Source organism: Oncorhynchus masou, unplaced genomic scaffold (assembly GCF_036934945.1).
Source record: "Oncorhynchus masou masou isolate Uvic2021 unplaced genomic scaffold, UVic_Omas_1.1 unplaced_scaffold_7786, whole genome shotgun sequence".
NCBI classification, from domain to species: domain Eukaryota; kingdom Metazoa; phylum Chordata; class Actinopteri; order Salmoniformes; family Salmonidae; genus Oncorhynchus; species Oncorhynchus masou.
In genome coordinates this window covers 4,621-13,922 of record NW_027014255.1, presented here as the reverse complement: position 1 = coordinate 13,922, position 9,302 = coordinate 4,621, and the positions used below count along the sequence as shown (strand labels likewise).

The following is a 9,302-nucleotide window of genomic DNA, read 5'->3' as shown; positions in this document are numbered from 1 at the left end:
GAGGAGGAGGAGGCTAGCTGTGCCTTAGCATCCAGAGCATACAGAGGAGGAGGCGAGCTGTGCCTTAGCATCCAGAGCATACAGAGGAGGAGGAGGAGGCTAGCTGTCCCTTAGCATCCAGAGCTTACAGAGGAAGAGGAGGAGGAGGAGGCTAGCTGTACCTTAGCATCCAGAGCTTACAGAGGAGGAGGATGCTAGCTGTACCTTAGCATCCAGAGCTTACAGAGGAGGAGGCTAGCTGTACCTTAGCATCCAGAGCAAACAGAGGAGGGGGCTAGCTGTCCCTTAGCATCCAGAGCATGCAGAGGAGGAGGAGGAGGCTAGCTGTACCTTAGCATTCAGAGCTTACAGAGGAGGAGGAGGAGGAGGCTAGCTGTACCTTAGCATCCAGAGCTTACAGAGGAAGAGGAGGAGGAGGAGGCTAGCTGTACCTTAGCATCCAGAGCTTACAGAGGAGGAGGAGGAGGCTAGCTGTACCTTAGCATTCAGAGCTTACAGTACAGTGACTCAATCATTTAAAAAAATGCATTGTTTGCGAGGGCAACAGTCACGAACATGGCTGAGCAACAGTCACAAACATCCAATTACTCAAAGGGCTGGAGACGTCACTCGTCCATGTTATTCTATACAAGTCCTTCCAGTACCTCAGTCCTTCTCTGAAGAACCAGCTACTTACTACTATAAATACCCAGAAAGAAGTGTGTCATGCAGGCTATATGAAACCCACAGGGGTGTCTAGGGAGTAGTATGAAGTTGGCACGTAGACTCTGATCTCAGGTCAGTTTTGTATTTGAATCCCAATAAAGGTAACGGTTAGGATTGGGGGGTAACCTGATTCTAGATCTGTTTCTGGGGACACTTGATGTGGATCATGAGGATGGAGGGCATCGAGGAGGCACTAGGACACTTACGTTCAGCAATGACCAGCGGTGGGTAGAACAGGAAGTAGCCAGACCAGCTCGGCGGTCAGGTGACCCCAGGAGGTTAGAGGCGGCGGTGCGTTGAGAGGGGCGGTCCGTTCCTCACCATGTAGACCAGAGACACAGCAGGAGAACCCACTGACTGAGAAACACTCAGCATCTAGAGGACAGGGAGATGGAGAGGGAGATGGAGAGAGGGAGATGGAGAGGGAGATGGAGAGAGGGAGATGGAGAGAGGGAGATGGAGAGAGGTAGATGGAGAGAGGGGGAGATGGAGAGAGGGAGATGGAGAGAGGGGATGGAGAGGGAGATGGAGAGAGGGAGATGGAGAGAGGGAGATGGAGAGAGGGAGATGGAGAGAGGGGAGATGGAGAGCGGGAGATGGAGAGAGGGAGATGGAGAGAGGGAGATGGAGAGAGGGAGATGGAGAGAGGGAGATGGAGAGAGGGAGAAGGAGGAGAGATGGAGATGGAGAGAGATGGAGAGAGGGAGATGGAGAGAGGGAGATGGAGAGAGGTAGATGGAGAGAGGGAGATGGAGAGAGGAAGATGGAGAGAGGGAGATGGAGAGAGGGAGATGGAGAGAGGGAGATGGAGAGAGGAGATGGAGAGAGGGAGATGGGGAGAGGGAGATGGAGAGAGGGAGATGGAGAGAGGAGATGGCGAGAGGGAGATGGAGAGAGGGAGATGGCGAAGGGAGATGGAGAGAGGAGATGGAGAGAGGGAGATGGAGAGAGGGAGATGGAGAGAGGGAGATGGAGGAAGGAGATGGCGAGAGAGATGGAGAGAGATAGAGAGAGAGGGGAAATAGAGACAAAGTTGCACAACATAATTTCAATTTAGATCAATCTACTTTAATGTTTAATAAGTTACAGAGGAGGTATAAAATGTATTGGCATAATTAGCATAACAAAAATATGCTTAAATCCATGAAGATATTAAAACGGCTGTCAAGAGTGAAACTGTCAAGCCATTCGCCACTGTGAAAGTGTTTATAACGTCAACTACACAAAACCTAAAAACTAAACCTTGACATACATACATAACATAGTGGACATGTTACCACGACAGCTAGGAAGCTCATTAAAACAACACAAACACTGTCTCCCTAAACACATCAGTTCAGATCAGAGAACAGCTTCTATTTACAATGGCACATGAACAATGCACTTAGGAATGATAATTATGCTCCAGTTATACACAGCTTGCATTTTCTTTGCTCGTGTCAAACCTCTTCAACTGCAGAGCTGTGTCTGTGGAAACGGTAGGAGCAAAATGCTTTGAGATTTAATCCACACTAACTGTGCCACACATCAAAATGACCAATCGGACGACCCATATTTAGACTCTTTGAATTTGTTTGTACTGAAGTTTAATGTCATAACATCTAAAATAAGCCAAAACAACTCTGCCTGCCCCTGAGCCTGCCCGCCTGACCACTCTGCCTGCCTGCCTGACCACTCTGCCTGCCCCTGAGCCTGCCCCTGAGCCCCTGAACCTTTGCCCTTATTGCTGTATAAACATTGTCACTTCAACACGGTCTGCATCTGGGTCTTACCTTTATCCTGATACAAAAAACAATAAATAATTGATCTGTGGTGGGAAGCTTTGATAAGAGTATCTAGAGATTAGGCTATGTGTATACAATACAAAACCATAGAACTGTATTACTGCCCTGCTGGGACCAGTAACAAGGACATCATGAAGAGCAGAAAGACAACATACTGTCTTCACATACTTTCTACTCATACCAAATAGAAGCCATTTACAGACACATTTGGTATACAGGAGGTACCAGGAATCAAACCCACTATCCTGGAGTTGCAAGCACCATGCTCTACCAACTGAGCTACAGAGGACCACGTACACATGAAGTCACCACCTCCACAGGTCACAGGGTTACTGAGTGAGGAGGAGGCCATTGTACTATAATATCTCTACCTGGACAGAGAGTCTGGTGTGGACGTCCAGGACTTTGGCCTGGGCCTCAGAGAACACGTTCTCCAGCCTCTGCTCCATCATCTGCGAGAACCGACAGGAACGCGGGTCATCTCCTGGACCTACGAAGCGCAAAACTGGAACACACAGAGAACACCCATTGAGATCATAGAACATGAAGAGTAACTGTAGATCAATACTCAACCCCATCAATATGAGCTTGTATATGAACACAGAGCAGACGAATGTCCTGCAGCCTCCTTAATAACATGTCTGATATACGAACACAGAGCCGACGAATGTCCTGCAGCCTCCTTAATAACATGTCAGGTATGTGAACACAGAGCAGACTAATGTCCTGCAGCCTCCTTAATAACATGTCAGGTATATGAACACAGAGCAGACCAATGTCCTGCAGTCTCCTAAATAACATGTCTGGTATATGAACACAGAGCAGACTAATGTCCTGCAGCCTCCTTAATAACATGTCAGGTATGTGAACACAGAGCAGACGAATGTCCTGCAGCCTCCTTAATAACATGTCTGGTATATGAACACAGAGCAGACTAATGTCCTGCAGTCTCCTTAATAACATGTCTGGTATATGAACACAGAGCCGACGAATGGCCTGCAGCCTCCTTAATAACATGTCAGGTATGTGAACACAGAGCAGACTAATGTCCTGCAGCCTCCTTAATAACATGTCAGGTATATGAACACAGGGCAGACCAAGGTCCTGCAGCCTCCTTAATAACATGTCTGGTATATGAACACAGAGCAGACTAATGTCCTGCAGCCTCCTTAATAACATGTCTGGTATATGAACACAGAGCAGACTAATGTCCTGCAGCCTCCTTAATAACATGTCTGGTATATGAACACAGAGCAGACTAATGTCCTGCAGCCTCCTTAATAACATGTCTGGTATATGAACACAGGGCAGACCAATGTCCTGCAGCCTCCTTAATAACATGTCTGGTATATGAACACAGAGCAGACTAATGTCCTGCAGTCTCCTTAATAACATGTCTGGTATATGAACACAGAGCAGACTAATGTCCTGCAGTCTCCTTAATAACATGTCTGGTATATGAACACAGAGCAGACGAATGGCCTGCAGCCTCCTTAATAACATGTCTGGTATATGAACACAGAGCAGACTAATGTCCTGCAGCCTCCTTAATAACATGTCTGGTATATGAACACAGAGCAGACTAATGTCCTGCAGCCTCCTTAATAACATGTCTGGTATATGAACACAGAGCAGACTAATGTCCTGCAGCCTCCTTAATAACATGTCTGGTATATGAACACAGAGCAGACGAATGGCCTGCAGCCTCCTTAATAACATGTCTGGTATATGAACACAGAGCAGACTAATGTCCTGCAGCCTCCTTAATAGCATGTCTGGTATATGAACACAGAGCAGACTAATGTCCTGCAGCCTCCTTAATAACATGTCTGGTATATGAACACAGGGCAGACCAATGTCCTGCAGCCTCCTTAATAACATGTCTGGTATATGAACACAGAGCAGACTAATGTCCTGCAGTCTCCTTAATAACATGTCTGGTATATGAACACAGAGCAGACTAATGTCCTGCAGCCTCCTTAATAACATGTCTGGTATATGAACACAGAGTAGACTAATGTCCTGCAGCCTCCTTAATAACATGTCTGGTATATGAACAGTGCAGACTAATGTCCTGCAGCCTCCTTAATAACATGTCTGGTATATGAACACAGAGCAGACAAATGTCCTGCAGCCTCCTTAATAACATGTCTGGTATATGAACACAGAGCAGACGAATGTCCTGCAGCCTCCTTAATAACATGTCTGGTATATGAACACAGAGCAGACTAATGTCCTGCAGTCTCCTTAATAACATGTCTGGTATATGAACACAGAGCCGACGAATGGCCTGCAGCCTCCTTAATAACATGTCAGGTATGTGAACACAGAGCAGACTAATGTCCTGCAGCCTCCTTAATAACATGTCAGGTATATGAACACAGGGCAGACCAAGGTCCTGCAGCCTCCTTAATAACATGTCTGGTATATGAACACAGAGCAGACTAATGTCCTGCAGCCTCCTTAATAACATGTCTGGTATATGAACACAGAGCAGACTAATGTCCTGCAGCCTCCTTAATAACATGTCTGGTATATGAACACAGAGCAGACTAATGTCCTGCAGCCTCCTTAATAACATGTCTGGTATATATGAACACAGGGCAGACCAATGTCCTGCAGCCTCCTTAATAACATGTCTGGTATATGAACACAGAGCAGACTAATGTCCTGCAGTCTCCTTAATAACATGTCTGGTATATGAACACAGAGCAGACTAATGTCCTGCAGTCTCCTTAATAACATGTCTGGTATATGAACACAGAGCAGACGAATGGCCTGCAGCCTCCTTAATAACATGTCTGGTATATGAACACAGAGCAGACTAATGTCCTGCAGCCTCCTTAATAACATGTCTGGTATATGAACACAGAGCAGACTAATGTCCTGCAGCCTCCTTAATAACATGTCTGGTATATGAACACAGAGCAGACTAATGTCCTGCAGCCTCCTTAATAACATGTCTGGTATATGAACACAGAGCAGACGAATGGCCTGCAGCCTCCTTAATAACATGTCTGGTATATGAACACAGAGCAGACTAATGTCCTGCAGCCTCCTTAATAGCATGTCTGGTATATGAACACAGAGCAGACTAATGTCCTGCAGCCTCCTTAATAACATGTCTGGTATATGAACACAGGGCAGACCAATGTCCTGCAGCCTCCTTAATAACATGTCTGGTATATGAACACAGAGCAGACTAATGTCCTGCAGTCTCCTTAATAACATGTCTGGTATATGAACACAGAGCAGACTAATGTCCTGCAGCCTCCTTAATAACATGTCTGGTATATGAACACAGAGTAGACTAATGTCCTGCAGCCTCCTTAATAACATGTCTGGTATATGAACAGTGCAGACTAATGTCCTGCAGCCTCCTTAATAACATGTCTGGTATATGAACACAGAGCAGACAAATGTCCTGCAGCCTCCTTAATAACATGTCTGGTATATGAACACAGAGCAGATCAATGTCCTGCAGCCTCCTTAATAACATGTCTGGTATATGAACACAGAGCAGACTAATGTCCTGCAGCCTTCTTAATAACATGTCTGGTATATGAACACAGAGCAGACTAATGTCCTGCAGCCTTCTTAATAACATGTCTGGTATATGAACACAGAGCAGACTAATGTCCTGCAGCCTCCTTAATAACATGTCTGGTATATGAACACAGAGCAGACGAATGTCCTGCAGCCTCCTTAATAACATGTCTGGTATATGAACACAGAGCAGACAAATGTCCTGCAGCCTCCTTAATAACATGTCTGGTATATGAACACAGAGCAGACCAATGTCCTGCAGCCTCCTTAATAACATGTCTGGTATATGAACACAGAGCAGACTAATGTCCTGCAGCCTTCTTAATAACATGTCTGGTATATGAACACAGAGCAGACTAATGTCCTGCAGCCTTCTTAATAACATGTCTGGTATATGAACACAGAGCAGACTAATGTCCTGCAGCCTCCTTAATAACATGTCTGGTATATGAACACAGAGCAGACGAATGTCCTGCAGCCTCCTTAATAACATGTCTGGTATATGAACACAGAGCAGACTAATGTCCTGCAGCCTCCTTAATAACATGTCTGGTATATGAACACAGAGCAGACTAATGTCCTGGTCTCCTTAATTTACATTTACATTTATTAACTGTAGATCAATACTCAACCCCATCAATATGAGCTTGTATATGAACACAGAGCAGACGAATGTCCTGCAGCCTCCTTAATAACATGTCTGGTATATGAACACAGAGCAGACGAATGTCCTGCAGCCTCCTTAATAACATGTCTGGTATATGAACACAGAGCAGACTAATGTCCTGCAGCCTTCTTAATAACATGTCTGGTATATGAACACAGAGCAGACTAATGTCCTGCAGCCTCCTTAATAACATGTCTGGTATATGAACACAGAGCAGACGAATGTCCTGCAGCCTCCTTAATAACATGTCTGGTATATGAACACAGAGCAGACTAATGTCCTGCAGCCTCCTTAATAACATGTCTGGTATATGAACACAGAGCAGACTAATGTCCTGCAGTCTCCTTAATTTACATTTACATTTATTAACTGTAGATCAATACTCAACCCCATCAATATGAGCTTGTATATGAACACAGAGCAGACGAATGTCCTGCAGCCTCCTTAATAACATGTCTGGTATATGAACACAGAGTAGACTAATGTCCTGCAGCCTCCTTAATAACATGTCTGGTATATGAACACAGGGCAGACCAATGTCCTGCAGCCTCCTTAATAACATGTCTGGTATATGAACACAGAGCAGACTAATGTCCTGCAGTCTCCTTAATAACATGTCTGGTATATGAACACAGAGCAGACTAATGTCCTGCAGCCTCCTTAATAACATGTCTGGTATATGAACACAGAGTAGACTAATGTCCTGCAGCCTCCTTAATAACATGTCTGGTATATGAACAGTGCAGACTAATGTCCTGCAGCCTCCTTAATAACATGTCTGGTATATGAACACAGAGCAGACAAATGTCCTGCAGCCTCCTTAATAACATGTCTGGTATATGAACACAGAGCAGATCAATGTCCTGCAGCCTCCTTAATAACATGTCTGGTATATGAACACAGAGCAGACTAATGTCCTGCAGCCTTCTTAATAACATGTCTGGTATATGAACACAGAGCAGACTAATGTCCTGCAGCCTTCTTAATAACATGTCTGGTATATGAACACAGAGCAGACTAATGTCCTGCAGCCTCCTTAATAACATGTCTGGTATATGAACACAGAGCAGACGAATGTCCTGCAGCCTCCTTAATAACATGTCTGGTATATGAACACAGAGCAGACAAATGTCCTGCAGCCTCCTTAATAACATGTCTGGTATATGAACACAGAGCAGACCAATGTCCTGCAGCCTCCTTAATAACATGTCTGGTATATGAACACAGAGCAGACTAATGTCCTGCAGCCTTCTTAATAACATGTCTGGTATATGAACACAGAGCAGACTAATGTCCTGCAGCCTTCTTAATAACATGTCTGGTATATGAACACAGAGCAGACTAATGTCCTGCAGCCTCCTTAATAACATGTCTGGTATATGAACACAGAGCAGACGAATGTCCTGCAGCCTCCTTAATAACATGTCTGGTATATGAACACAGAGCAGACTAATGTCCTGCAGCCTCCTTAATAACATGTCTGGTATATGAACACAGAGCAGACTAATGTCCTGCAGTCTCCTTAATTTACATTTACATTTATTAACTGTAGATCAATACTCAACCCCATCAATATGAGCTTGTATATGAACACAGAGCAGACGAATGTCCTGCAGCCTCCTTAATAACATGTCTGGTATATGAACACAGAGCAGACGAATGTCCTGCAGCCTCCTTAATAACATGTCTGGTATATGAACACAGAGCAGACTAATGTCCTGCAGCCTTCTTAATAACATGTCTGGTATATGAACACAGAGCAGACTAATGTCCTGCAGCCTCCTTAATAACATGTCTGGTATATGAACACAGAGCAGACGAATGTCCTGCAGCCTCCTTAATAACATGTCTGGTATATGAACACAGAGCAGACTAATGTCCTGCAGCCTCCTTAATAACATGTCTGGTATATGAACACAGAGCAGACTAATGTCCTGCAGTCTCCTTAATTTACATTTACATTTATTAACTGTAGATCAATACTCAACCCCATCAATATGAGCTTGTATATGAACACAGAGCAGACGAATGTCCTGCAGCCTCCTTAATAACATGTCTGGTATATGAACACAGAGTAGACTAATGTCCTGCAGCCTCCTTAATAATGTGTCTTGTATAAGTGAAAGAAAAACAACATGATCTTAAACATATTCCTCCAGTCTAAACCATCAGACCTGTTTTGAGCTGGAGGCTGATAGCTGGGCTGGGTTTCCATGGTGCGGCTGTGTTGGGCAGCGCCGTTACCATGGGGACAAACTGTCGCACGTCACCCATCAGCCTATCCCGGCCGTAGGAATGAAGTGCCTCGACCACCACAGAGGGCGGGTACACCATGTCTGCTCCAATTACGTGGTAGCCCACCGTCACGTTGGGAGAGCCAAACACAGTCTCCACCTGAGAGAGGGAAATAGGGATCTGTTATCAGGGTCAGTAAGCATGATCGATCATCTAATCAACTGGCTGGTTGTAGAGTTGTAGGAGTGGATGTTTTGACTGCTTGTGAAACAGAAGGATGGTGAGAGAGGGAGAACAAGAGAGTCTCATAGAAAGAGAGAACATGGGAATGGGAACATGGGAACATGGGAATGGGAACATGGGAA

The 9,302-nt window shown here is 44.9% G+C and overlaps 1 pseudogene; it reads right to left on the bottom strand.

Annotated features, from left to right (window-relative positions):
- Nucleotides 1-837: 837 nt before the first annotated feature.
- Nucleotides 838-9,083, bottom strand: LOC135537437 (UPF0606 protein KIAA1549L-like; annotated as a pseudogene).
- Between the last annotated feature and the right edge of the window lie 219 nt (nt 9,084-9,302).